Source organism: Patagioenas fasciata, chromosome 2 (genome assembly GCF_037038585.1).
Source record: "Patagioenas fasciata isolate bPatFas1 chromosome 2, bPatFas1.hap1, whole genome shotgun sequence".
Classification (NCBI taxonomy): Eukaryota; Metazoa; Chordata; class Aves; order Columbiformes; family Columbidae; genus Patagioenas; species Patagioenas fasciata.
The window spans coordinates 111002167-111028605 of NC_092521.1; the positions used below are offsets into that span (position 1 = coordinate 111002167).

Consider the following 26439-nt stretch of genomic DNA (forward strand, 5'->3'; position numbering starts at 1 on the left):
TGCTCCTAAAATATCACAGAATCACAGAATTGGAAGGAACCTCAAAAGATCATCCAGTCCAATCCCCCTGCCGGAGCAGGAACACCCAGATGAGGTTACACAGGAAGGTGTCCAGGCGGGTTTTGAATGTCTCCAGAGGAGGAGACTCCACAACCTCCCTGGGCAGCCTGTTCCAGTGCACTGTCACCCTCACTGAGAAGAAGTTTCTTTCCATATTTAAGTGGAACCTCCTGTGTTCCAGTTTGAACCCATTACCCCTTGTCTTACCATTGGTTGTCACTGAGAAGAGCCTGGCTCCATTCTCCTGACACTCCCTCTTTACATATTTATAAACATTAATGAGGTCACCCCTCAGTCTCCTCTTCTCCAAGCTAAAGAGCCACAGCTCCCTCAGCCTTTCCTCATAAAGGAGGTGCTCCACTCCCTTAATCATCTTTGCTGCCCTGTGCTGGACTCTCTCCAGCAGTTCCCTGCCCTTCTTGAACTGAGCGGCCCAGAAGTGGACACAATATTCCAGATGGGGTCTCACCAGGGCAGAGTAGAGGGGAAGGATAACTTCTCTCAACATACTAACCACCCCCCTTCTAATACACCCCAGGATGCCATTGACCTTCCTGGCCACAAGGGCACAGTGCTGGCTCATGGTTGTCCTGCTGTCCACCACGCATCTATTCTGTGAAGCAGGTGTACTCCACACTGTACTGCCAAGTGCTCACCCCTCAGTCACACAATCACAGGGCCGCTGATAATGCTCCCCCAATTTCCACTCACTCCATGTTTCCCCACAGAAACCAAGGCAGAGGCTGGAGTGGGGTGAAGAAGCAGAGCACATCCCAGGCCTCACACCAGCGAAAAGCCGCAAGGAGGCTGGGGTGCACATCTGCACCCAGGAGTTGGGAAATGCTCCTGGTTTGGTTTGGTTTGGTTTGTTTTCTTGTTCTATAGACACAACAACTGTGTCTTAAATAAGGGGCACGTTCTTAAACGACCTGATTGTTAATAAATGTCAGCCGCGTCACAGGCCTCAGATGCGGCAGGACGCGTGCCGGGGGGGGCGGGGCTCCAGCAGGCAGGAGTGGTTATGCAGGGACATACCCAGGCAAGGACATTAGGAAGGTTGGGAAAGTGACAAGGCGCTCCAGCCACCACGCTGACTGGGGTTCACAGTGTCTTGAGGCCAGGGAAGTGCACACGTCATACTTTTCCTGATTGCCATTTATCATTAAATAAATCCAGACTGGTTTTAGTGGCTACACTATAATTATGTTGGGAGTTTTGTCATTGTAGGTAAATTTTGAATTTAGCCATTAGCAGGTAAAAAATCCTCTATCTTCTCAACTGCCACTTAAAACATAGTTGATGGAAAGACGACATGAACCTCATCACTTGACATCCTATGGACTTGAAGTCTTAGGTATGAAAAGAACAAGTATCATTCTATAATAGATATCAAGAGATGGGACATGAGCTGCAATGTCAAACCTAGCTGAATCTCTCAGAAAACCCAAGGCTTCCTAAACCAGATTCAAACCTTCTTTTGCTTTCCCTGCTTGTAACCGGAGCTGGTGACATTGTCACTGATGGGACTGCATGCACTCATGGAGTTAGAGAAGTATCGGCACTTCCTTTAAAATACCCTCCTGTAAACATACACTGTAAAAAATATTCCCCTGGTCTACTACAAAGTTTCCCAACCTCTGAAGACAACATCCAGAGCCTGTGATGGCTATGTGCAAAACATGGACAGATACCTGAGGCCAGATCTAAGCCTCTTGGGACTTGGTGAGCTCAGGAAAAGGTCCACATTTGGTAGCGCTTTTCATTTTTTTCAGTACAGAGAAAAAAAGAAGACAGAAGGAGAGGAGTGAAAGCTAAAAATAATACAGCTGTGTCCTAACAGCACTTTTCCTTGTGAGTAGTTCCTGAAAATGCTGGAGGGAAGTTATGTGACCCTGAATGAGAAAGGAGGCAGGTTTCACACCAGGAAAACAGAGCCCTTGAGACTCCTTTTCTCTTTAGCCATGGTATGTGTTATGAAAAAAAAATAAGTCTTGAGAAATCCCAGAGTACTACTGTGCATCAGTTCTCGCTGAGGTAAAATTCCAAGTGCATCACTAAAAATTGGTCTAAGCAGAAGCTAAGAAACACAGACTCTCACAGCTAATTAAAAATATCTCCTAAAATACATTACCCTTCAGACTACCTAGATATGTGAAAGAATAACGAGGACAACTCTCTTACTCCTGAAAGCAAAGCAGTCTACGGGACACACCTTGGGCAGCCCTGTTCAGCTTCCCTGTACCTCTTTGTTCCATTGAGGCAAATACTTTTGGACACATGTACAGTTTGCATGTGTGTCTGGAAGAGGCTACAATCATGTTCTGCTGGTGGTCCACTAGAAAATCTGCTTTTGGGCACCACAGTGACCAGTAATAGTGAAATGTGCTGGTAAAGCACTCTTCGCACCACTAAGTCACTTTCAGCATGTTTGTATGTCGTGCAGCCCAACTTGATTATTTTAAAAGTCCTGTTGGTATGAAACAGGATTAATACGATCTTATTACATGCTTCTACTGCAGCTAGACATGCACAGCTGATAAATACAAGCACATGCTCCTTTTCCCACACACAGCACAGAAAAACACCGTTATGCCTTAGACTTATAACGCTGTAACACACTTTCCTCTCCAGAAGGGCATTTTTGCCCCCTGTGACCACACAGAGATTCAACAAAGCTAAACAAATTTTCTTTTCCCAGAAGTAGAACATTCGGTTTAAGAAACTTCACACTGACAGTTAAAGCACTTCTGTAACAGTAGCTTCTGCTGCAAAAGACTGATAACAATTAATGACCATAAGTCACATAAATTATATCACACAGGTCAGTATTTCTTACATTTAAAACAGAGGAAACTGCAGCGATATTAAAAACAGTGCCACACTACCTGTTGTATTTGTTGACTTTGTTTGGTGAACATCATGGGCGTGACCTAATGCTCAATTCAATCAAGTTTGAACTTTAAAAGGTGCTAATTAAAATCTAGAATATTTTACACTGACAGCACAGATTGTAACTACAGTAATATTTAATGCAGATTAAATAGGTACTGTAAACTAGCAAAGCTCTAGCCTAGGCCATAGTAACTATTCACAAGAGCTTCTCTTTCAAAAAGCAGATCTAAGAACATATCAGTATTCAGAGGCTCACACTTCCAAGCAGTATTAAACCTGTATGGAAGATAGAAGTCTACAATGAAAGAAAACTCAAAACTACAGAAGTAAAGCAGCAAAGTATTTTACCTCTATACACACCAGCTCTGAGGATAAAAAAAAGTAGATAAGCACATTGCAAAAAGGGAAGGCTGTGACCCACGCTTGATTCAAATCACAAGTGAAAAATAGCCTCAACTCAATCCTAATTTGTGCATCAGCAAACAGAAAAAATATTGCTAGATGTGTCAGAACTAAAGACGTGGTGTTGCAGAGCAGGGAGAAAAGCCAGGCTGTTCAGTAACTGCCTGCACTATGCTTGCTTCAAGCTCCAGTTCTCTGTTCTCTGCTTTTCAAAAGCACTAAACTTGCTCGCAGATTCAAAGCAAAGAAATAAGTAACGTTAATAGCCTGAATTCAACAGTCAGGAACAAAAGAAGCTGATACTTTGTTCTCTGTTTCCTTTCACCTCTTTGTATCCCTCAGTTCATTTGAGATGTAAGACAGGTCTAAAACACCTCAGCCTGATGCAGGAGTACAGCATCAATTTCCACTCTCTACAACTTTGCTGATGTCAGTTTAGTCAACTTTGAGCTATTGTTTTGGCAGACCTGTACATGGCACAGGTGTCAAGAACAGTTCCCAAAAAAGTTGTTCTCCCGTAATCTAGTTTTGTCGGCTTTTACTGTTGCCCTCTTGATTTCACGGAACTCTTAACATTAGGACAACTCTCTAAGCAAATGGCAAATGGCTTACACTTTCCTCAGCTCAGCAGTGAAGGTCATTTCACAGTAAAAGAATATAAGACATTGTGCCAAGTTAATACTTCATATTGTGCCATCCTCTTCACAAAGGGAACAGTCCTCAGTAGACCTGCAAACGGGTGAATACTCACAGTTCCTCCTAGTGCCGAATTTAAAAAGAAATAGTTTGGGGGAAAAAAAATTACTAAATAAATACAGACTGAATAAGGGCTTCCTTTCTTTCCATCCCTTGACTTATTTTATGTCTTGGGAACACAGGACCCACTGGGACACAAGGGGCAAATTGTGGAAGGAGCAGAGACCTGATCTCCATGACTGTCACTGACAGCATTATGGATATAATCCCAGGAACCACTTTGAAAGTCTAGTCCTAATTAGTGGCAGTGCTTCAGCTACAGCCCTCACTCTGTTAAAAGAATTATCCAGCTCTTGAATGCAATATATTCTGATTATCCTGTTAGCTACTTAAGCCACTGTGCTGGCACCACAGTATTTTTCTATGAGGTGCTTCCAAACGGTAGTCGGTTTCTCCAGCAGCAGCCTAACTCCCTGCTGGGCTCTCGCCTCTGAAGAACTGTGACCACACACACGCAGAGTCTTTCCCATGTGTCACGGTGCCATTCTAGCCTTGTACTGCACCACCTTCTCAATGTCATTCCTTAATTAAGGGGAGAATTTGCCTTTTGTGGGCATACTGCAATTGCCCTCTGCAGAAAGCTCCTTTTGCCTCATCTTGCAGCTGTGTTTATTGATTACTACATTTATTCCTGGGATACAGAAGTTTTTCATTCCAAAAACTTCTCTTCTAGAAACCCTTAAAAGAGTGAGCAAAGAAGAGATTAAACATTTTTTTTTTTCTTATTGATAAATGTTACAAATTCTTTCAGTAGATTCTAGATAACAAACCCTGGAAGCTAAACTAAATTGCCAGAAAAAATTGCTGTTTGGTATCATCAGTAAAGTCCTCCAGAAGGCAACTATCAACAGGCTATGACAAAGGGACATTCAGTGACAGCACAAGCCAAGTGTATGAAGTCTCCTCATTGGCATGAAGATATTCCATATTCCCTAATCTACCCTACACAAGTATGCTGTTTCAGCATAACCAGCAGCTAGAATAAGAATGTTAAGAGCAACCATTTTCAATTAAAACAAAATCGAGGATTGAGGCAACAATCAGTATCTCCCACAGAGTCCAGTATCTTTTTCTTCCAAAATTTCATTAGAGTCAGCTCTTTCATTGTTTCAACAGTTCTGCCTAATAAACTCCAGCTATCCTTTGGCAACAGAGGAAAAGCTTTGATTAGAGATTTTGATCTTCCATCACCCTTTGAAACTTCATTTAAATAAACTCTTTGATTTTCAGATACTTAAACATGATCACACATGCATGTGGACAGGCTTAGGGTTGTGCTTTCTGGGTCAATGGGTGGACTCCATTTGAGCAGCAGCCATTTTTTCGGTGTATGTAGCAAAATTCTAGGATGACTGCTTTCTGCAGCATCTCCTACCAAGCGTCCCCACGTTGGCTCTGACACTGATTGCTATTTGACTCCAGTGAGCCTTTGAGCGCTAATAAGTCTCTCAGCAAGTTTAAAGTAGTCCAAAGGATGACAGTAGTTTACAAACCCAAAGTACAAAACAAACTCGAATTGGCAGGAAGAAGGCTTCTTGCAGTTGCTAAACAGCTTTGTGCTTCTCTGTTGGTTTGACTGAAAATGAGTTAATTTTCTTCATGCAGTTAGAAACCTTTCTTTTTTGTAGCTAGCACAGTCATTGTTTGAATCTAGTTTGAGAACAAGAAATAACACCCAGGACAGAGTTAATGTTTTTAATTGCTCTGGTCTGAGAGCCAAGGACATTCTGAGCTCTGCCCACAGATGTGAGGCAGCGAGGAAGGGGGGCACGGATGGGGCAGAGCTTGACTGACATCCAGAGTGATCAATAAGAGTATTCCATCCCATTAGTGTCATGCTCCATATTTAAGGAGAGTTGGGATCTTCAATTCACTCTCTCTTTGTCGGAGCCTGGACAGAGACCTGTTTGGGGGAGTTCTGTTCAGGAGTTTCTTTGGTTCAGCCTTTTGCCATCTCACCATTTTGCAGAGGTCTCTGGGCCCTTCTGACATTTTCTCTCTTCTCTCTCTGGGACCAGCTGTTCGGGACCAGGTGCTGCTGCCTGGGACTGGCTGCTCAGTGTAGAGAGAGTTCAAGAAGAATTGCATTATCTTTTATTTTATATTCTATTTCTAGATTATATATATATTTACTAGTAGTGTATTAATATTTTGTTATTTTATTTAACTGCGTTTATCGCAATCCAAGTTTCTTCCTTCTCTTTCAATTCTTCCCCCTATTTGGGAGGTGGGAGTGAGTGAGCAGCTATCGTGATTATTTGAGTAGCTTGGGTTAAAACCCCCAGAGCTACCATCATCCAGTAAAAAAAGCTCTAAGAAAATCTGGGTTTATGATCAGATTTATAACAAGCAGATCCCTAGTGCAGGACAGGATCAGCCTATGGCAGGATGCAAACCCCCCTCTCTCCCCCTCCCTCCTTCAGTGTGGAAGGAGTAGGCACATCTCCCCCTCTCTCTGCTGTTTGAGGCTAACAGCTTCTTTTGTTTGGCCCCAGAGCACGCTGGCCAGGGCCGTTAGGAGAAGGGAATGCCGAGGCACCAGTGAGCCGCTGGGCGCCTGCGGCCAGTGTGGGGGATGTTTGGAGGCTTCAGGGGCACCCCACAGCCAGTGTGGGGGTGCAGAGAAGCTTCTGGAATGCCTACAGTCAGGTCTGATCAGTCGATATAAAAAACGGGACTCTCGTCGAGACTCCGCCCATTGTCGCGGGTCTCTCGGAGCACGAGCAAGATGCTGCCACTGAGAGCCCCACCCAGGATGGAGACTCCGCTTGCCTTGTCGCTACGTGTGTGAGTAAAACTTCTCGCAGGACTGCGAGTATATTTATACTTTCCGTGCACATATGCACGCGTTGTATTAGTTGCTGCCCCTTAATAATTTTCCTCAACTGATATCCAAGCCTGTATTTAAGTCACTTTTGGAGTGCTAAAACCCTGTTTCTCACCGGTTTAATAAAAGTTGTTTTGGACCCTGTTGTCCCTTAAACTAGCCTCGGGGTGCCTCCGTGACACAGCCCTGTAAACTTGACAGGCCCATACACAGAGCTTTAATAGGCTTAAGCACTCTGACAGCAAGAACTGCTTGTAAATATTATTCCGTCAGGAACAGCTATGCAAGACCCTACGACCCACTGAAATAACTGGAAGGTTTGCCATTGACAGGTGAGATAGGACCATTGGGCATTGTTTGGATCCTGTAATTCTGCATGAAATTTGCTCCTGTAGATTCTAAACTCAGACTTCTCAAGAAAATGTTTTGTTTGTATAAAGAACTAAAAAAAAATGCTGCTAACACCTTTCCTCTTTGCACTACGAAATGATGAGAGTAACCAAAATGTAGGGCATATATTGGGGAAATACTCTGAACTCTGACACATCCACAATGTCTTCAGAAAGCAGGAAACTGCATTAGGTGGCAGTTTGTGCTTCCAGGCAGCCTTCACTAGAGCTTCAGAAACTCCTCACTCTGCTATTGTAGTTTGGTTGGGACAAGTTATGTAGATGAGTAATGCTCACATGTGAGAGACAATCATACCCTTCAGCTAAGCTGTGTTAGAAGAAAGTCTTGCTGTCAAAGAGTCTGGACGAGGGAATCAAGTCAATGACCCTTTACACCATAAAAGAAGCAGCAAGGCAGTGAACAATGCCCATTCTTCTAAATGAATGCCCCAAATATCAGTTCACTATGAATATCATTATTTCCACAAGTCAGTTACAGTCCCTTTATTTTCAGCCTTGGAACCCACTTCGGTAGAAATCAGGCAACTGCAGAGATTTGTAGTCTGATTTAAAAACCAGAGAAATATATCTGCTACTTCAAATATACCTCAATCTTGCTGAATTGCTAATAAAACATTTGCATTCCACAGAGCATTTTTCTAGTTATGATGGCAAAGAAAGGATCAAGCTGAGAAAAAACAACAACAGAAAAAAACAATCAAACCAAACGAAACAAACCCTCCTTCTTTTACAGTGTCTACAGTCACTTAATGCAGCCTCATTCATACTCTGTTTTTCCTGTGTATCTTTTGGGAGATCCATCAGAGTCAGCAGAAACTGCTTATCCTATCTCAGTGAAACCATGTTGTTGTTTTTTCTTGTTTGTGTGGTTGAGTTTTTTTGATTTTTCTTTTTCAGAATTGCCTTCATCTTCCTATTTGGCTACAGCATTCACAGTTTTGTTTTTCTTAGTTTGCTGCTTTCTAGAGTAGCAGGCTGTAAAATGTCAACAGGCTTCTCCAGTGTAGTGTGCTTGTGGGAATACTGATTGTAATCAAACTGCCATAGAATAACCAATGTTGGGTGAGACCTCCTAGAGTCATCTAACCCGTCAGTCAAAGCAGGACCAACATAGAGCAGGCTACTTGGGGCCCTGTCCAGTTGAGCTTTAAGTATATCCATGGATGGAGATCCCACAAGCACTCTGGGCAACCTGTTCTAATGTTTGACTAGTGTCTTGAGAAAAAAAAAAAATCTTCTAATTCTTCTTATCAGAATGTCCCTTGTTGCAACTTGTGTCTACGGCCTGCTGTCACTTTACCATGTGCTGAGAAAAGTCTGTTTCCTTCCCTACAACCTCCCATTATGTAAAGACATCAGTAACATCCCACCTAAGACTTCTCTTAGGACTGAACAAACCCAGCTCTATCTCTGCTACTCCTCCTATGTAATGTCACTGACAAATCTGAAGAATGAAGAAAACTGTGGCCAGACCACACCTGAAAAAACTGGTGGTGTGGTGTTACAGCAAACTTGAGTTACAGCAAAGACTTCAAGGAAAAACCAGCATTTTCAAAATCCAACCTACTGTAACAGCTGAATTCACTAAAGCAATTTGATCATCACAGAAAGTCTCATGAAGGATTTGGCCTGCTGCATATTGGATACAAGACTTCCAAACATAACATCATTATATACGACAGGAGGGGAAAGGGATGTCAGCTACACGCAGGAGTGCTGTCGCTGTAGAGAAATCATTAACTACAGTGTGTATAATGATATAATTCTTGTAGATCTTAAATAAATCACATCTTATCAGCGACTGAGGTGTTTTCTGTTGCATGTGTCAGTTTTGATGCAAATCACTGTAGAATCCATCTCATGCACTTCAGTCAAGCCTGGGAAAACAGTTCTGTGGAACAGAGCAAGGCAACGCAGAGCTTCATGGCCCCAGCTACACACACCACCCACTACTCACATGGAAGAGAAGTGGTTGCCATTCCCACGCAAACTCCACATCCCCTGCTCCCCAGACCACTTTGTTTCCTGGACAGCCTCACAGGAAATCAGGTGTGCTCTGCACAAAACGCCTCCCCCTCATACCCATCAGGAACATTCCTGCACTCTGCCAGCCCTGTGCAGGCAGTCCCCGCGCTCACTTGTCTGCAGCTGTGTGAGCAGTGATGGGCAAGGAGAGGAGAGCAGAGCCGCCTGCTCTTGCTGGAGCTGGAAGCCATGGTGAGCAGAGGCTGGTGCTCTGTCATGAGGCTGCCCTTCCAGCAGTAACTCTCACTCTGCTTTTCTTCTCTTTCCTGCAGTTGCAGCAGCAAAATTTTCTTGGTTAGCATCCAAAACTTTGGCGTGCATGGAAGCAGGTCTGATCCACACCACCTCCTTGAACCACACCTCCCTAACTATCTGGAAAGAGAAGAACAAGAGACACAACTCTTCCCCTATCTTGGAGTAGGCTGTGCTGCCAGTCCACAATGGTACATGAAGTATGACTGCTTAATCTGGAAGTCAATTTTGACCCCTCTGAAAGTGGTAAGAATTTGGCCACTGACTTCATGGCATTAATATTTTACTCTCTTCTGCTGCAGAAGCATTATATATCCCTGAACTGCAGCACACTGAAGCAGCCTGTGCTGACCTCCTGTCCATGATTATTATATCACTCACAGTAGAAAATGAGGAGGCCATGAAACAGACTTGGCAGTTTCCCCCTTCGTTCCTTACCCTCAAAGGCACAACTGAAAAATAAACATGCAGAGCCTGAGCATCCCCACAGTGGTAGCAGCTTCAAAAAGCATGAAGACTCTCAGGGTGCTAATTGCATACCCTAGGGAGGCAGCTGCAAAACCAGCTGACATCACAGAATGTCAGGGATTGGAAAGGACCTCAAAAGATCATCCAGTCCAATCCCCCTGCCAGAGCAGGAACACCCAGATGAGGTTACACAGGAAGGTGTCCAGGCGGGTTTTGAATGTCTCCAGAGAAGGAGACTCCACAACCTCCCTGGGCAGCCTGTTCCAATGTTCTGTCACCCTCACTGTGAAGAAGTTTCTTCTCATATTTAAGTGCAACCTCTTGTGTTCCAGTTTGCACCCATTGCCCCTTGTCTTATTATTGGTTGTCACCGAGAAGAGCCTGGCTCCATCCTTGTGACACTCACCCTCTAAATATTTATAAACATTAATGAGGTCACACCCCTCAGTCTCCTCTCCTCCAAGCTAAATGCAAGCTCAGCCTTGGACATAACCACAGCTCACCCTTGCAGCAAAGCAGGAGGTATCTCACATGCCTGGGTGCACCTGGCAGCTTTGGTCACCCCTCTTTGAGGCTCACATGGCGACTGCTATTTGCCAACTGTGGCAGCAAGTTGTCCTGAAGGCTGGTTGGCGCCAGAGCCCAGCATGCTTTCTAGGCAGCCTGGACCTTCTAGTCAAGAAGCTCTTCAAAACTGTGAAAGGAAGCAGCCAGCAAAAAGGTGACAGAAATGAACTAGAAAAGGAAAGAAAAAGTGGAAAAAGAAAAGTGGAAAAAAAAAGGCAAAGCTCTACAGAAGAAGAGCGGAAAACAAAGAAAAGAGTAGTGAAGGATGCTATAAAGAAAGCAAGCAATTAATTTCTGAAATTCCAGATCTCCCACATCCTAAAAAAAATTCCCTCTTCCCTTTCAGATATATCTCAAAAAACCCAAACACACACAAAAACCCCCTCAACAATCATCAGTACAGCTTTGTTAGAACTCAAACCTAATGGCAGCAGCTTTCAAGCATGCCTGCTGGCAAAGGTAAGTTAGATTCTTCTGGGAAAAACAAAAGAAATATATAGGCTGCTATTTAAACGAGAGTTTCCTGACAACTAGTGGCACCCCCAGATTTTTCCGGCACTAGGCTTAAGTATTCCCATATAGCTGAATCAGCTCTATGGTAACGGACCTTGGTTGCCCTCAAATACCTCACCTCTGGAATCACAGTCTTAGTACTAGTCTGCTAGACAAAAGGTCATAAATGTGTTGGTACCTCAAATATGGTCCATTACACATTTTGTGAACTAAACTTTAACAATCGCCCAGGGTTAGTTAGGTTATATGAGCGATACTGCTGGTCCTTTGCTAAGAATATCAACATATGGTCTTATTAATGTGGTTTATACTTATGTTCACCATAAAGTCCTACTGCATTGCCGTAAGGGCAAAGAGGGCCTCAATGTAAATAAAAATCAGACCCACCGAGTTAAAAAGGTTACTGTTTAAGAACAATTAAGTTGCTTTCCATCAGACTTTACAGATGTAAGAATTTAAGCCTGCTTTGAAACTGGAGATATTAAGAGAGGAGGGGCTGCACACTTTGTTTATGGGTGGAAACATGCTTGTCTGAGAACCCAGCTAGCTAGCTGAGAAAAAAGCCCCAGATATTTAATGCAAGTGGAAAATGTTTCTCAAGGGATTCAAGGATTAAAAATGAACAAAGGGTTTAAAATTCTATTAAAAAAATTCTTACGCACATCTGCTGATATATTACATACTGACCTACATCAATTCCTCCACTTGAACCTCTTTTGTTCTTAATCTTTCATAGAAGTAATAATTACAGAAAAAAATATTTAGAAAAGTATACGATCTTATATAACTGTATCCATCAGCGAAACTATGTTAAGGGAACATGATTATCCTGTTGAGCTCTTAGAAACCAGGAAACATAAACCTGAAAGATAACTGTGAAGCATTAAGTCTGCCTCTTCATGAATATAAATTGTAATGCTGTTCTCTTTTTTTAGCCATCTCTGATCATAACCTTTTCCTAATATAACATTACAGATATATTTTTGGATCATCTTTTTGTGGGAAGTTAAGTACAGGCAATCCAAGATACTTCGGATTCAGACAAAGCATAAACCTAAAAGCTGAATCATGGTAGAAAAAATCAAAACTACATAACGCAAAAGTAAGAGTCGAAAACATGAGAGGCAGAAAAAAAAGCAGTGAGGTGGAAAGGATGCCGTGACCACGATAGGGTTTGCGTGCACATGCAAATGGACATACACAGACAGCAACATTCATGCACACTATACTTGAAGGGCAGACATCTGCAGGCACTGATGTGTGCTGAGTTGTTGAAAAGTTTTTAGCTTCAGTCACCACCTGCTCTTCTCTTTCACCTCCTTAGGGTATTCCCACTGGAATAACCTGTGAGTGATGCCACAAACATTCAAAATAACCTACAAATCCACAAGTTATAAATGCGAACACGTTCACCTCAGAGTCATCTCTACAGTCATGTCTGCTGATTTTATATAGGTTATCTCAGGGTATGGGTCATTTCGGGACAGATTTTCAGAACTGGTTATTTTTATAAAGGGTCATGCAGTCTGAAATTGCAATAATGTTCTTCTCTTCTCGCCAAATCTTCCTACCATCCCACCATTCTTCCCAGAACTAAGGAAAGCAGACAAAGAAAAATAAAAACAAAGATACTTCATGGAAAAAAAAAAAAAAAAAGAAAGATGCTTCGAGAAAAGTAAATTATTTTAGTCCTTTACACTGGCTGCTGGAAAATATTTGGTTACTGAAAATCCAGTCAGGACTAAAGTTGATGGCATCTATGTGTTCCAGTAGAGATGAAACTTCATTGCCGGATTGCGCACAGAGATGTTCAGCACAGGCTCCGGATCTGGCTTTCGCAAGTTTTACCTCTTTCTTTCCTTCCCTGCCTCTGGCAGTTTGTCTGGCTGCTGCTCTGAGGTCAAGAAATCCTCCCAGTGCTTGAGACAGACACATTAGGGAACATTAGTTGCTGAAACTTGCTGAAAGATGCTGAGTGAGAGGCTGGGCATGCAATCACCCACCTCAGCTAAAATTCATACCTTGGCTAGTATTATGGATGAACAGACACAAGAAAAGGTCTTGTACCTCTTTCCCTGCTTTCCCCCCACTGTGCCAGCTTTCCAGCTGCCCACAGGGAATACAGCACACTTCAGCATAGGAAAATGCGATTTGAATAAAACTTATGTTTCATTTTTGGGTGGTTCAGAGACTTTATGATCTGTACATCTACCCAAGAACTTATCAGTCTTCTCAACTATGCATCAAAGCTTTGTAAAATTATACTTTGCTTTTGCAGAGCAAATTCACCACTGATAAATTCAGTGGATTCCTCCTCTGTGTTTTCTAAACATTTTCCTCACATCTGTAAGCCTGCAGGCTACAGCTCTTGACTGCAACCCGGCAGCTTGGTGGGTGCATTGAAAGTCCCCAGACAGAGACCCCCAGAGAAGTCCCTGTGCTCTTTTCTGCAAAAAAACCACCAACATGCAACAAACCAAATTTTACTCAACTCTTGTAAGTTACTTGCATTATACTCCAAAGCAGCTATCCAAAGCATCATGCCTTATGGCAAATTAAGTAATTTTAAATGGCCAGGCAATGAAACACAATGTAAGTGACATGCAAATTGTATCTAGCCTATATTTGTGCAATAGTTCTCCCAGGCTTTGAGAGAAAGACCCACTGAACCAGCAGGAAGATCTCTATTACTTCAGTGGTTCTGGTTTTCAGGTTACCATGATCTACACCGATAGATTTAAAAACCATAGCCACAGTTTTCAAGCATCTCTCCCTGCAGATGAAGCTTCATCCTCCCTTTTCACTCGGCAGCATGTCTGAGACCTAGCAGCAGACACTGTTACACAAAACACCATCTTCAAGAAATAAGATGAGCCTCTGACATCCTGATGTTTTAGAAATCACCGATCTCTTACAAGCATAACAGATATTTCAAACATAAACCAATAAACCAAAAATTCTGCTGCATTTGCCAAGTTTTCCTCACATCCCATTTTCATACAATCACAGAGGCACCACAGGAGTTTTACAAAACAAGTTCCTTCACTGCCCCAGCTCCATCCGCTTATTTTGCCTTGTTCATCGTAAGCTCCTAAAGAGTCATTTGGGATTTTATTCACTGCTTTGAATAAGCAGTGAGTTCATGTTTTTCCCTGTACGCCTTTTAAAATTTATTCAACTTCATTGGAAGGCTTATCCACACAAACAGTTGTCTCTCAGCTAACATTTGCATTCCTTCCTCAACATGAGTAATTTCTTCTTTCTTCTAATCTAATGACCATGGCTTAATATGCTAACTTTCTTGGATGAACACGTCAGTCAGTCAGAAACCTGGCCACTGTGCTCTTCAGCATGGCTAACACTTGCTCCTAAGTCCTTTTCTTTCTCTCATCAGCTACCAGAAAATAATAGCAGATTAAAGACTATGACAAAAAGTTCCATTTAAGTATTTCTAATCCTTTCAGAAAACATTAATTCTTAGCATATAACTGAGAAGTAACACATTGCGACCCACATCTGAGACAAAATACAAAGCTGTTCAACAGCAGTGCTAGATAACAAAGCCAGATACAAAAAAAGCTAAACTAATTTGAAATCGCAGGTACTAAAGATGGATCATAATTACCCAAATTAGAATCTGAACAACTAGAATTCATGCATTAACCCAGGTATTCTTGAAAAAGTGTCAGTGTGATCTTAACAACCACCAGAACACAGGCTTCTTATCTTGATGAAAATGCAATGACCTCCCAGAAACACTGGACTGGAAATTACTCCCTGGGTCATCAAGTCTAACATACACAGCAATTGGTACATCTCACTGCAACTGATTCAGATTACTTAGCTAATTAACACCATTCCTGCTTTAAAAGTCTTCTGCCTCAGGTGCAATTCTACACAAAAAGATGTGGTTATCATCGACTCTCAAAATTTCATTTCTCTTCCTATATGGTATACAAACACACAAAGACCTTCCTCAACTCCTGCATACTGGAGAATATCAGAGGCTCTGAAAATGCCTGCTTTGGCCTTCAAGAAGCATCTCATTTTGTATTAAAAATTGTGCAAGATGCTATTCAGATCAGAATCAAATGATGGTTGTAGATACTTCCAAAGCACCTTAGAACATGAATAAAAGGAGACATGGTAAAACTGTAAGCAATCCTAACTGGTAAACAGAAGATCAAGAGCTTCTAATCTCTCTTCTTCATTAAACCTGGAACATAGGAGAAGACAATGAAATTGAACAGCAGTAAATTCACAATTGAGGAAAGCAAGGATTGGTTTTCTTGCAAGGCATAATCGAAGGGCAAAATTTGTTACTGCAAGGACACAGAGAGGCCAAGGATTTATCAAGACTGAAAAAAGGAGAGAGATGGCAAGCAGGAATATCCAAAATTCTATAACATGGCAATAAAAAAAATCAAACAGAATGCCAGTCCATGACCTAAGCAAACGAGATATGCCTACCTTACTGATTTATTACCTGGGACTTCTTTTTTAGTGCAGATTTGACTTGCATCTTTACGTGTTGGCTTGTGGTGCACATCCAAGCGCACAATTGATAAGCTCAAAATTACTCCCCTGCTGCAATGACTTCCTGTCACCAAGCACCCCACTTGCAACATGGACACAAGTTTTTCCAACAGTCAGCCCCCTGTGCCTACCCAATGCACACTGAGAAAGGGCAACTGGTGAAAATGTTACGCCCAGTAAAGTCACGATCACAGAATCACAGAATGTTAGGGATTGGAAGGGACCTCGAAAGATCATCCAGTCCAATCCCCCTGTCGGCGCAGGAACACCCAGATGAGATTACACACGAAGGTGTACAGGCAGGTTTCGAATGTCTCCAGAGTAGGAGACTCCACAACCTCCCTGGGCAGCCTGTTTCGGTGCTCTGTCACCCTCACTGTGAACAAGTTTCTTCTCATATTTAAGTGGAACCTCCTGTGTTCCAGTTTGTACATATTGACCCTTGTCATTGGTTGTCACCGAGAAGAGCCTGGCTCCATCCTCATGGCACTCACCCTTTATATATTTATAAACATTAATAAGGTCACCCCTCAGTCTCCTCTTCTCCAAACTAAAGAGACCCAGCTCCCTCAGCCTTTCCTCATAAGGGAGATGCTTCACTCTCTTAATCATCTTTGTTGCCCTGTGCTGGACTCTCTCCAGCAGTTTCCTGTCCTTCTGGAACCGATGGGCCCAGAACTGGAAACCATATTCCAGATGTGGTCTCACTAGGGCACAGTAGAGGGGGAGGAGAACCTCTCTCGACCTACTAACCACCCCCCTTCTAATGCACCCCAGGATGCCATTGGCCTTCCTGGCCACAAGGGCACACTGCTGGCTCATGGTCATCCTGTTGTCCACCAGGACCCACAGGTCCCTTTCCCCTACCCTGCTCTCTAATAGGTCATTCCCCAACTTATACTGGAACCTGGGGTTGTTCCTGCCCAGATGCAAGACTCTACACTGTCCCTTGTTATATTTCATTAGATTTCTCCTCGCCCAACTCTTGAGCCTGTCCAGGTCCCGCTGGATGGCAGCACAGCCTTCTGGCGTGTCAGCCACTCCTCCCAGCTTGGTGTCATCAGCAAACTTGCAGATAGTGCACTCTATTCCCTCATCCAAGTCATTGATGAAAATATTGCATAATACTGGTCCCGATGTGGACAAGCAGTCCTGGAAACATAAGAGAGCACAGAAAAACAAACCCTGGTCCTTTCCTCTTCATGCCTGGTCAGGCAGGACTGTGGACATAACCAACGTGACCTAGAGGATTCCATGCCCATGCACTGCAGGACTCCTGTTGCTTCCACAGTCCTGGGAATTGCACTAGATGGATACTGGAAAGGAGTCAGCCTGACAGCAGTCCTGTTCCCTCTTTTGTCTCCCAAGTGAAAAGAGTGATTTTTAAAGCAAGATCATGTCAAGTATAAATGGTTCTCTCACTAAATGATAGTCAAATACACACAAAAAATAGCTAGAACACAATGTGCTCTTTTTTCAGTTCATTGTAGCAGGCCTCCAGAGCATCCAGTGAGACGTAGGTCAATGCATGTAATATTGGCAATAGCAAATCAAACTGATAAATGCAGGGGCAAAGGGCAGAAAGAATCTATTATATAAAGCAACATCAAAGCAAGTCTTTTTGCAACTTCTGAACAGATACATACTGGAAACGTCTGTCATGTAGCCTAAACTACCTCTAGTAAATTATTATAGCTGGTGTTTGCCCGCAATCAGATTTGTGCCCTGTCATAGCAGGTAACTCCTACAAGGGAGGAAGCAGCAGGAGACTTCATTCAGAATTCTATTACCTTCACCTCTGAAGCATCATTATGCTTCCTTCCTTAAACAAAACTTGAAATATCTGCCCTCAGTACCACCATATAACTTAAGGAACTGCACTATTTTTATGGATCTGATCAGATGAAGGAGGGAGTATGTAAGACAATTAAAGGCCAAAGCACAGGTGATTATACTAGTGCAGTGTGCTCAACAGTCACTGATCTTTCCATAATTTACTAAACTACAGAAGGGAGTAATATGATGTGCAGACTATTAGTATGGCTATTATGTGACCATAACAAGAAACATTCAGAAGGCAAGTGGCTGGGAAATACCAGACACGTATTGAACCCATTAACGAATAAATGGCTTGTGTAATGACCTTCTCGGTGCTGCTGAAATAAAATCACCCCAGTTCTCATCTGTCATGCCTTTTATTTCTTCACTTCAACTTTGTGTTGCACTGCAAGTCTGCTAATTAAACCACTCTAAATCTACATTTAGAAGTTCACACAGGATCAGATGCCCAGTAAGGTTTATTTTTCCAGTGTTTTCTTTGAAACAACATGTGCCAAGAAACTAGGGCAACAGGTAGAAGCCCAAATTGGTGCAACTGCTCTGCAAGGTGAAGAGTAGGCTATGGCCAGTGAAACTTAGGGATATCTCAGTAGATCCACAATTAGCGCTGCTTAATTGGAGTCTATGAGGGGGCAAGAAGCTGACATCATTTTAATGGGACATACGCAAATGGTAGTCTTCACCCTGCCTTTTGTTCTGTCCCAACCCTGCTTTTCTGACCGCACAAGTACAGATCAGGCGAGCACAGCAGGAAAAAGTCTGATGGATGAACACTTAAAGAATTATTTTGCTTAACAGTTTAACAGGTGCCAGCTTTTTCTTATGTCATCTCTTCCCTGTTTAAAACCATTGCAGCTAAGCCTACAGCATTGCTCTGTGTCAATGGTTTCAAAGCGGCACGGCCAGCGTCAGTGACAGGCACCGCATTGGAGAGACGTGCTGTGCTGAGCTGTGCCCACCTGCTGCCCTGCCTTGCACTCACACCACGCAGGTGGCTCTTGTCCCTTGTCTCCTGTGTGTGCAGTCCTTGAAGACGCATGCGAAATACACAAAAAGTGAAAAAAAAAGCACTGAAGACTATTTCGGGCCCATTTCTGGCATTAAAGGTCTTTTCCAACCCACTCCGATGTTTGCCACCAAGCTTAATCTCAGGTGTTTGTATTTAAACTTTCATTATGATAATTAAATACATTACACCTCTCTCTTTCACACAGACAGATCAGGAAATTGTGAAGACTGCAAAATTAAGTAACATTTAAATATGCAAACAGCTGTGCTGCTGGAAAACAGAGGCATTTCTCCTGGCTTGGAACAATAAAAAAAGAACATACCTGTGTGTTCAATTTACAGGCTGCTGCTCAGGAAATCAATGCTGATGTTCACAAAGCAAATTGTTTGTACCTTCCCTGCTCAATTTGTATTTGTTAGATAATAAATTCTGAGCACTTATCTCTCATAAGTGGTGTAAATCTATGAACGGGTGGTGATAGGAGTTTGAACCATGCCAAGCTGAAAAAGTCAATATCAAGACAGGAAAAAAAGCCACCAAGTGCACAGATCCGGATCACTTGTCACTTTAGCTATTGACATATCCGAAATATGTCATAATGACAATGCTGCTTGAAGTGACTCTACTTGCTAGTTCCTCTTCATTTTGAAAGATACTGCCAATTAGAAGGAAAATCATTAAACATTTCCAGTAAAGTCAGTGGGGTTTCAGCACGTGCTCCGCATCTTTACTGAAATAGGACTGCAAAAGCCAGTATTATTGGACTGCACTCAGAAGAGGCTTTCAGTGCAAATGAGTTTTCTTAATATTTAAAGAAAATATCTTCCCAACCATCCCAATTTAAAATGTGAGTAGAGGAAACAAAAGAAAGGAAAAGGTTATTATTTATAACACAGTGACTATAGTTATGCTGCAGTCAGAGACCAACTGCACCCTGGTTACGCTTTCCGACTCCACTAATTCATATAAATGGAGTGCTCGCTATATGACAGGGTAATTGCAGCATAAATACAATAGTCTTTATGCATTTGGATACTGAAAAAGTGCCTGTGTTACTGAGGTGGCAATAAGAAATAATTTGGACATGTCATTAACCTTCAAATTCTTTGAATCAGTGCTAATTAGGATATAGAAAAGTACAACCGAAAACGTAATTACACTGAACTAGGGGCTCAACTGTGTGACTATTAGGAGGCTGCTCATGTGAGGAAGTATGCTTGAAAATAACCAAATCAGGTTGTAAAACACTACCATGGTTTTATAATGACACAAAACGGAAGTGAAAAAATTAATTCATGACATTTTTCAGCTTTAACAAATGTTCTGAGAGTTGTTCTCACAGTAAAAATCAATCCCATGCATTTTGTAGGTGGGGAGGGTCAAATTCTGCCAGGAAATCCTTCCCTCCAAATCAGTGTTATCTGTAGCTTGTGTAATGGCTAATGTACCCATTCAGTACTTGCTGCCCTGGAGCCAAATCCTAGATTAGGGCATCAGGTGATACTACAATATTAAGTGTTGAAAACAATATAGTATTCATGAAAATATTTTTCTATTGCTCCTAAACCTTTCCTTGCTCTCTTTTTTAACGTCACCTCTCTAGAACATTTCAAAGCAAGAGTACATTGAGTGCACATAGGAATTTGTAACATAAAAGTGCTAATGTTTCCTACGCACACAGTAAAATCTTTGCCAATTCCCTACTAATAAGTACTACGACACTTCCTTTTTCTACCTCTGATGAGCTTAGTGTGAGTCATTACACCTCCTGAACTCCAAACTTTCTTTTCACCACAAATGAGCAGATATTTCTGATAGATGAGAAGCCCACACAGATCACCTTCCTCCCACAGTTTATGATCAGCTATGTTTTTCAGAATTATTCACCTCAAATGATTAATCAATGGAATTCACACTTTTTCAGCAGTTGTTTCTTAGCATATATATTTTCTGTCTGACACCCTTTCACATTGGAAGGAGACTGTACCCTGGCAGAGAGCACTTCATGTTTGACTGCTAGAGTCTACGGTTCCTTCCAGCTGAGTGAGTGTTTCCAGTCATTTCCCCTGCTCATTTTGCCTTGACTTTTTCATTTCTGAATGACTCCATCTCCTTTGCAAGCACTCAAAATAGGAGGAGATGGATACAGGGATGGGTAGAATACAGGTGGTACTGACAATGCTACTCCTTACCCTGCATTTGAAGGTAGCTGCATGTTGAGGTTGGTCTGGCTACTTCTTATCTTGAGATAAGGAAAGGGGATTCTCTTGCTCACTCCTGACAAACACTTGGTCACCTTGGACCCATAGCTTCCAGAGATGTGCTGCTTCCCTCCCTGGAAATGCTGAGCCTTCCAAGGTACACCACTTACACTTGTTACAGATGTACCTTGCTTGCATTCTTTGCTGTGATTAATGGCAGCAGCCTGATATTGTGTTTCCATAAACTTCTGTTTTTTTAAACCTCAATTGCTGAACAGTGCAGAAGCCACTAGAAGTTTCTGCTGTTTCCTGAAGCATAATTATTCTTATACTCTCAAAATCAGACTGTTAGATTTATTGCATAGTGATGCCCCATAAACACAGTTTTAAAATTCACCTATCACACAGTAAGACACAAAGTGAAAAACAACAGAGAGCTGAGATTTTTAAATCCAGCCTTTGGAAAGACTAAGAGATACTGCTGCTCATACATGCACACTCTCATAAAATCCCGGCTTGCAGCATGTATATGGAAATGAGGCAGAATGCTTCATTATTACACACTCCTTGGCGGCCCACACTGATGTTAACAGCACATAATGCAAACATTTACAGCAGGAAGTCCTCAGGAATGATCAGTCACCACCAAATGGCAGCAGCTTATCAAGCAGTAATTCCTACTGTGGGAAACCCAGCTGAAGCAGCATTTCCACATAAGCACAAGGTAGAGAAGGTCTCTTTCAATAATTAGCTCCAATTTACACAGTTTTCCACATGATGCTAAGTGTATGTGATGAGTGCCATCATGATCTATGAGACAAGAACGGTGGCATGAAAGCTCCAGAGGTTCGATCAGCTGTGGTTCTTTGCATCTAATATACAGCGAGTGAATGCTCCCAATTTAGTGAAGACATTTGTCCTGAGGCTAAAACATTGATTCTCCACTTACTGTCTTTTAATTGTGATGCATCCAATTTATCTTCTTAGGCTAAAAACTCCTAAGGGAAAAGGTTTTTCTTTTTCATTCTGTATGCTGTTTTCACATCTGCTTTATTTTACTGCAAAAGAGCCGTGTTTAGGTTAAAACCTTTTCGCACCAGTGAGATACCATTTTCCTATTGCTAGAATTAATTGCTGTAACTTGTATTGTTTTCCTACAATGATATTTGATGTAAAGATTAATGGTGACAAAATTATGAATAAATGTGGAGTAACAAATAGAGGAATGTTGCGTATGTTGTAAAATTGTTCTTTTCTACTGAGAAAACTTTGCGTATCCATACCATGGTGATGCTTATGCTTTAGAAGTATAAACTACTGTGCACAAGCAAGATTGTTTTAAAAATATAACTAGTCCAGAAAAAAAAGCAGCTAGCCAGGATGTCCGTTCCTCCCAGAACTGCAGGTGCTCCGTTTTACTGCAATCACCCCCAGGCCTATCTGCTGCCCCAAATTCACATTCACGCTCCTGCCATGTATGAATTTGCCAAAGTGTACAGCCCTTCATTCCCAGATATTCAAGCTTGACGACTCACAGGCAATAAAATATGACAGGACTTTTCACCAACTAACGAACTGCAGGGCATCCTAATCAGCAGGAGAGGCAGCTCTAATAACTGGGCTGCAATGTAAGGAGATAAAGTCAAATGGAGCAGAACATGCATAATACAAGAAATGCGAGATGCTACACAGCCTAAAGCACCATCAGTGCTACACAAAGGCATTCAACTAACACAGCAACTTTTTTTTCCCCTTTGGAAAAAGGATTCCTTTTAACTGCCAGTTAAAGATGGTCTCAGCAGCGCGTGAACAAGAACGGCAACCACTTTACAGCCGCCAGCAAGACTACTTCCAGCTTCTTTCCCCTTTTGAATTGCAGTGAACCTCAGTCAGACAGACAATGAAGGGGTTGGGTTTTTTGTTGTTTTGGTTTAGTCTTTTTTTTTAAATTGTGCTGTTAGGATACTGCTGGTTATCGGTGTTTTCAGGTCTCATTGACAGACAGGACGGGACGCACACCGAGTAGGCAATACGCCAGCTGCTGCCCTTGCCACAGGAGGTACCACGTGCCCTGAGCCGCAGATAGAACCTTCTTGGGTGGCTCTGCCATCAACTGCAGATGGGTCTGTGCTAGCACTGTCCCCAGAAGGTCACCTGTCCCCAAATGCTGCCTCTCAAAGGACACCTGCTCTGGATCTTTTTCCCAAGCTGTGCCAAACAAAAAGGTTTGCTTGTGTCAAATACACAAAGCCTCGTTCCTTCTGTCCCCCCACTGACAGTCTAAGCTTCAGGGTGAATTTGTGATGCCATCACTACAATGGAAAAACTCCCTTTTGATCCAGGCACCAGCTTTTAAAAAAACTTCATCCCCTACACCCACAGCAGGAACCCAGTTGAGATTTTTTTTCCCTGCACAACTATTATTTCTAACACACTAAGGTCCCAGAGCCATGGCTAAAAATCCTACTGACTGCAAAAGAGGGTAAATTTCCAAGCACAGACCACAGGATTTCCTCTTCCAGCAGAATGGATGTGCAAGAACCTGTCTCAGGAGCTGAAGATGATTCCCTCTGAGCAGAACTCCTCTCTGCGCCCAGGACGCAGCAGTCAGAGGGCCACAGCTTTTGCTGGTACTGTGAGAAACGCCACTCCCGGGACCCTGGGGCAGTGCTCTAAATCACTGGAGCAATGAAAACAAGCGAGGAATCTGATGCATCCAATTTGATCATGGAAGGCCCTGTGTGTCAAGTCTCACTAGGGTAAGAAGTGTCAGGGCCCTCGGATGAGCTATAGGCATTGCGCTAGAATGTCACGGCCCTTAATTGATCACAGAGAGGAACAGGGTAAGATAAAACAATCTATCGCTTCGCTGCTCAGTCGTGCTGAGAATATGATTCAAGACACAGGGGAAAAAAGAAAGCAATGGGTCTGCCCACCCAGCGCACCTCACTGTGGAGCCGCAGCAAAAGGATGGGGAGGGACTCGGCAACACGGATAAAGCAAGCTGTGCATTTACTCTTTGGTTGACGATGGATAAGCAGAGCAAAGCATGAAACAGAATAGCTGCTGCTTCTTTCAAACAAGAAATTTCTGACCATTGTTCCAAGCTATTATTAAAAAAAAAAGAAAAAAAAAGAAAAGAAAGGTTTTAAATAGATATAGCAGTTTATTTTGTGATTTCTTTAAGATTTTATCCCTCTCTCCTTCCATCTCAGAAAAAAAAATGGAGGAGCGTGTCTGGAATTCACTATTAGTGAAACCACACTCAAAAGGTGAGTGCTTTTTGTGTGTTTGCATTTCTAAGGATAATGTTTGCATTTTGCATGGCTGTTACCTCTGTCCCAGTGGCAACCAGCGCAGAGGCACACAAGAACCCAGGAAAACGCTAGGTCTGGGCAAATCCTTTGTTCCCTTCCCTATCTCTCCAGCGAGGGTAACACCACTTTCCAACGGTACAGAACACTGTGAAGCATTCAACAACTGTAGCAGTAAAGGTCGAGCATGTATTGCAGAGCGGCAGATATAGAAAGCTATCTGATGGTTTCAGCTGGGACTGGAGTTTAGAGGATCATACTTTGCTGAAAGCCTTCACACAGGCAAGACTCAGTCCATTATTTTTCTCTACTCTCTAAAGGAGTTTTCATATCTATAGCATTTTTCTCCCCTTGCACTCATACAGGAGGCTCTCTCCATGTTCATATCACTTAACCTTTATTACTAGTCCTTTGCTCTTGTTGTCTTCACTTCTTAGTATTTGCCTTACAATGCACCAAATATTTACATCACACAGCAAACAGTAAGGAGAAAACGATACTGCACCTACAACACTGCTGGCCTCCCTGGTCCGCAAAGGAAACTGGCAAAAACCACACAGACTATTCTGCAATCCAGAAAGGCAGGAAAAATTAGAAGATGATGTGAAGAGAATGCTATTTCCAAGGACGCTGGCTGGCCCTCAAACAGAAAACAGTTCTCTGATACCACTTTTAATCATATTTCATTTCTCAGTCATGTACTGTACACTCAGCTGAAGGTCATAATAGGCGGTTCTTTTTCTCATCTGATCTCTACAAAGACCACGAGTACTGCACCCAGAGGACTTTCTTTTAAACACAAGTCCTGCTCAGCTGAAAGTGAATGGTTGCTTTATTTCACCATGACCATACATAAAGGCCTCAACTGAAGAACTTGGGAAGGTTGTATTTGCATGTTAAAAAGGCACAGGTCCTCAGACATTCTTCCATTAACATAAAACATATTGTGAATACTTAATAATGAAATGTAAGTCTTCCACACTAGACCTGAAAAATTTGCTTATTTGGTTCAAACTCAGGTCTAAGACGTGGAAATGATTTTTTTCTAATCTGTCATCCTACTGGTATTTATTGCCTTGGTTGGCTGGTTTATCTTTCAGAGAAGACTGGGACTAAATCAATGACATAGATCGTACCACCCAAACTGATGATAACAGGGAAATGAACAGCAAGTCCTGAGTCAACAAGACACCACTCACTACAGGCTAAAAAGAACTTTTCAGCATCCCACACAATGAAGATAACCATGGCCACATCATAATGTTCTTCCGCAGACAGCTGAAGGAAACTCTCTAGGCTTTGAAACTGGTGAATGCCTTCCCTGGTGAGTAAGTCACATCCAGATCCAGTAGCCCCTACCCAGGATCCAGTTTGAAGCTGTTGAATAAAACGAAGGCAAAGAAAAACGACTAAAAGACCTTATATGAGTCAAGGATGAAAAAATTAATCTTTCCTGGCTCTGGTACAATCAGACACAGTCAACACACCACACGGAAGACTTTTCAGCCTTTCTAGAAATGATAACTTGGGACTGTTTAAAAAAAAATAAAATAAAAAGAACAAACTTAAAAATTTCAGCAATGTCTGCTGAAACCTACATACACCCACAGGTAACATGGTTCCTTCTTGAATCCATCCTCCAGTCTAAACATCTGAGCTAGTCCTTTTTTAATGCCGGTTGGACTAAAGCTCCTCACCTCATGCAGATCTCTGCCAAGATGAGCCTGGTAGGCAATGAAACTCTGCCAGCAAGGCCAGACAAGCTCTAGAGGTCAGCAAGTCCTTCTGCAGGCTTCTAAAAAATAGTTCACTCTCAGGGCGATAAAATTTTCCCAAACCAGGCAAGATATATAGCTTTTTAGAGCCATTTGAGTCACAGAGCTTTGCTAAGCTCCAGCAAATCGGAACTGCTCTCAATGAAGCCTCAATCTGTCAAAAACAATCTTTAGTACTTTGATGGATCAGGACCTGAATGCCCAGTTCTTAGCACTGATGGGAGTGTGTCACAGTGTAGCTGTTCCAGGAACTCAGAGGCGCGGCGATGAAAATGCTCACGCCTTGATTTTGAAAAAAGCACCTTAAAATAGGAAAGTCTTATTCCTTTTCTGGACACTCACTATATTTACAAGCCCAGGATCCCAAATCCTCTAGAGTTATCACCCAAACTTCACCACACCCAGCAGAGAGAAGATAACTTTACAGAACAGGACACAGCTAGGACATGGGACTTGTCCCAGTTCAGAGAAGTTATCTGTGACAGATTGAGAGCTGAATCTACATTTGCTTGGTGTACAAACCCACATCTTAACCGAACACGACCCATTTCTCTGTACCACAGTGCACTGAAGAGCAAATATTATGTTCAGTT

General features: G+C 42.4%; 1 protein-coding gene across 4 annotated transcripts in view; it reads right to left on the reverse strand.

The window, feature by feature from the left end:
- Window positions 1-26439, reverse strand: part of HECW1 (HECT, C2 and WW domain containing E3 ubiquitin protein ligase 1) — a 273365-nt gene that overhangs the window by 108171 nt on the left and 138755 nt on the right. The gene's annotated exons all lie outside the window — the stretch shown is intronic.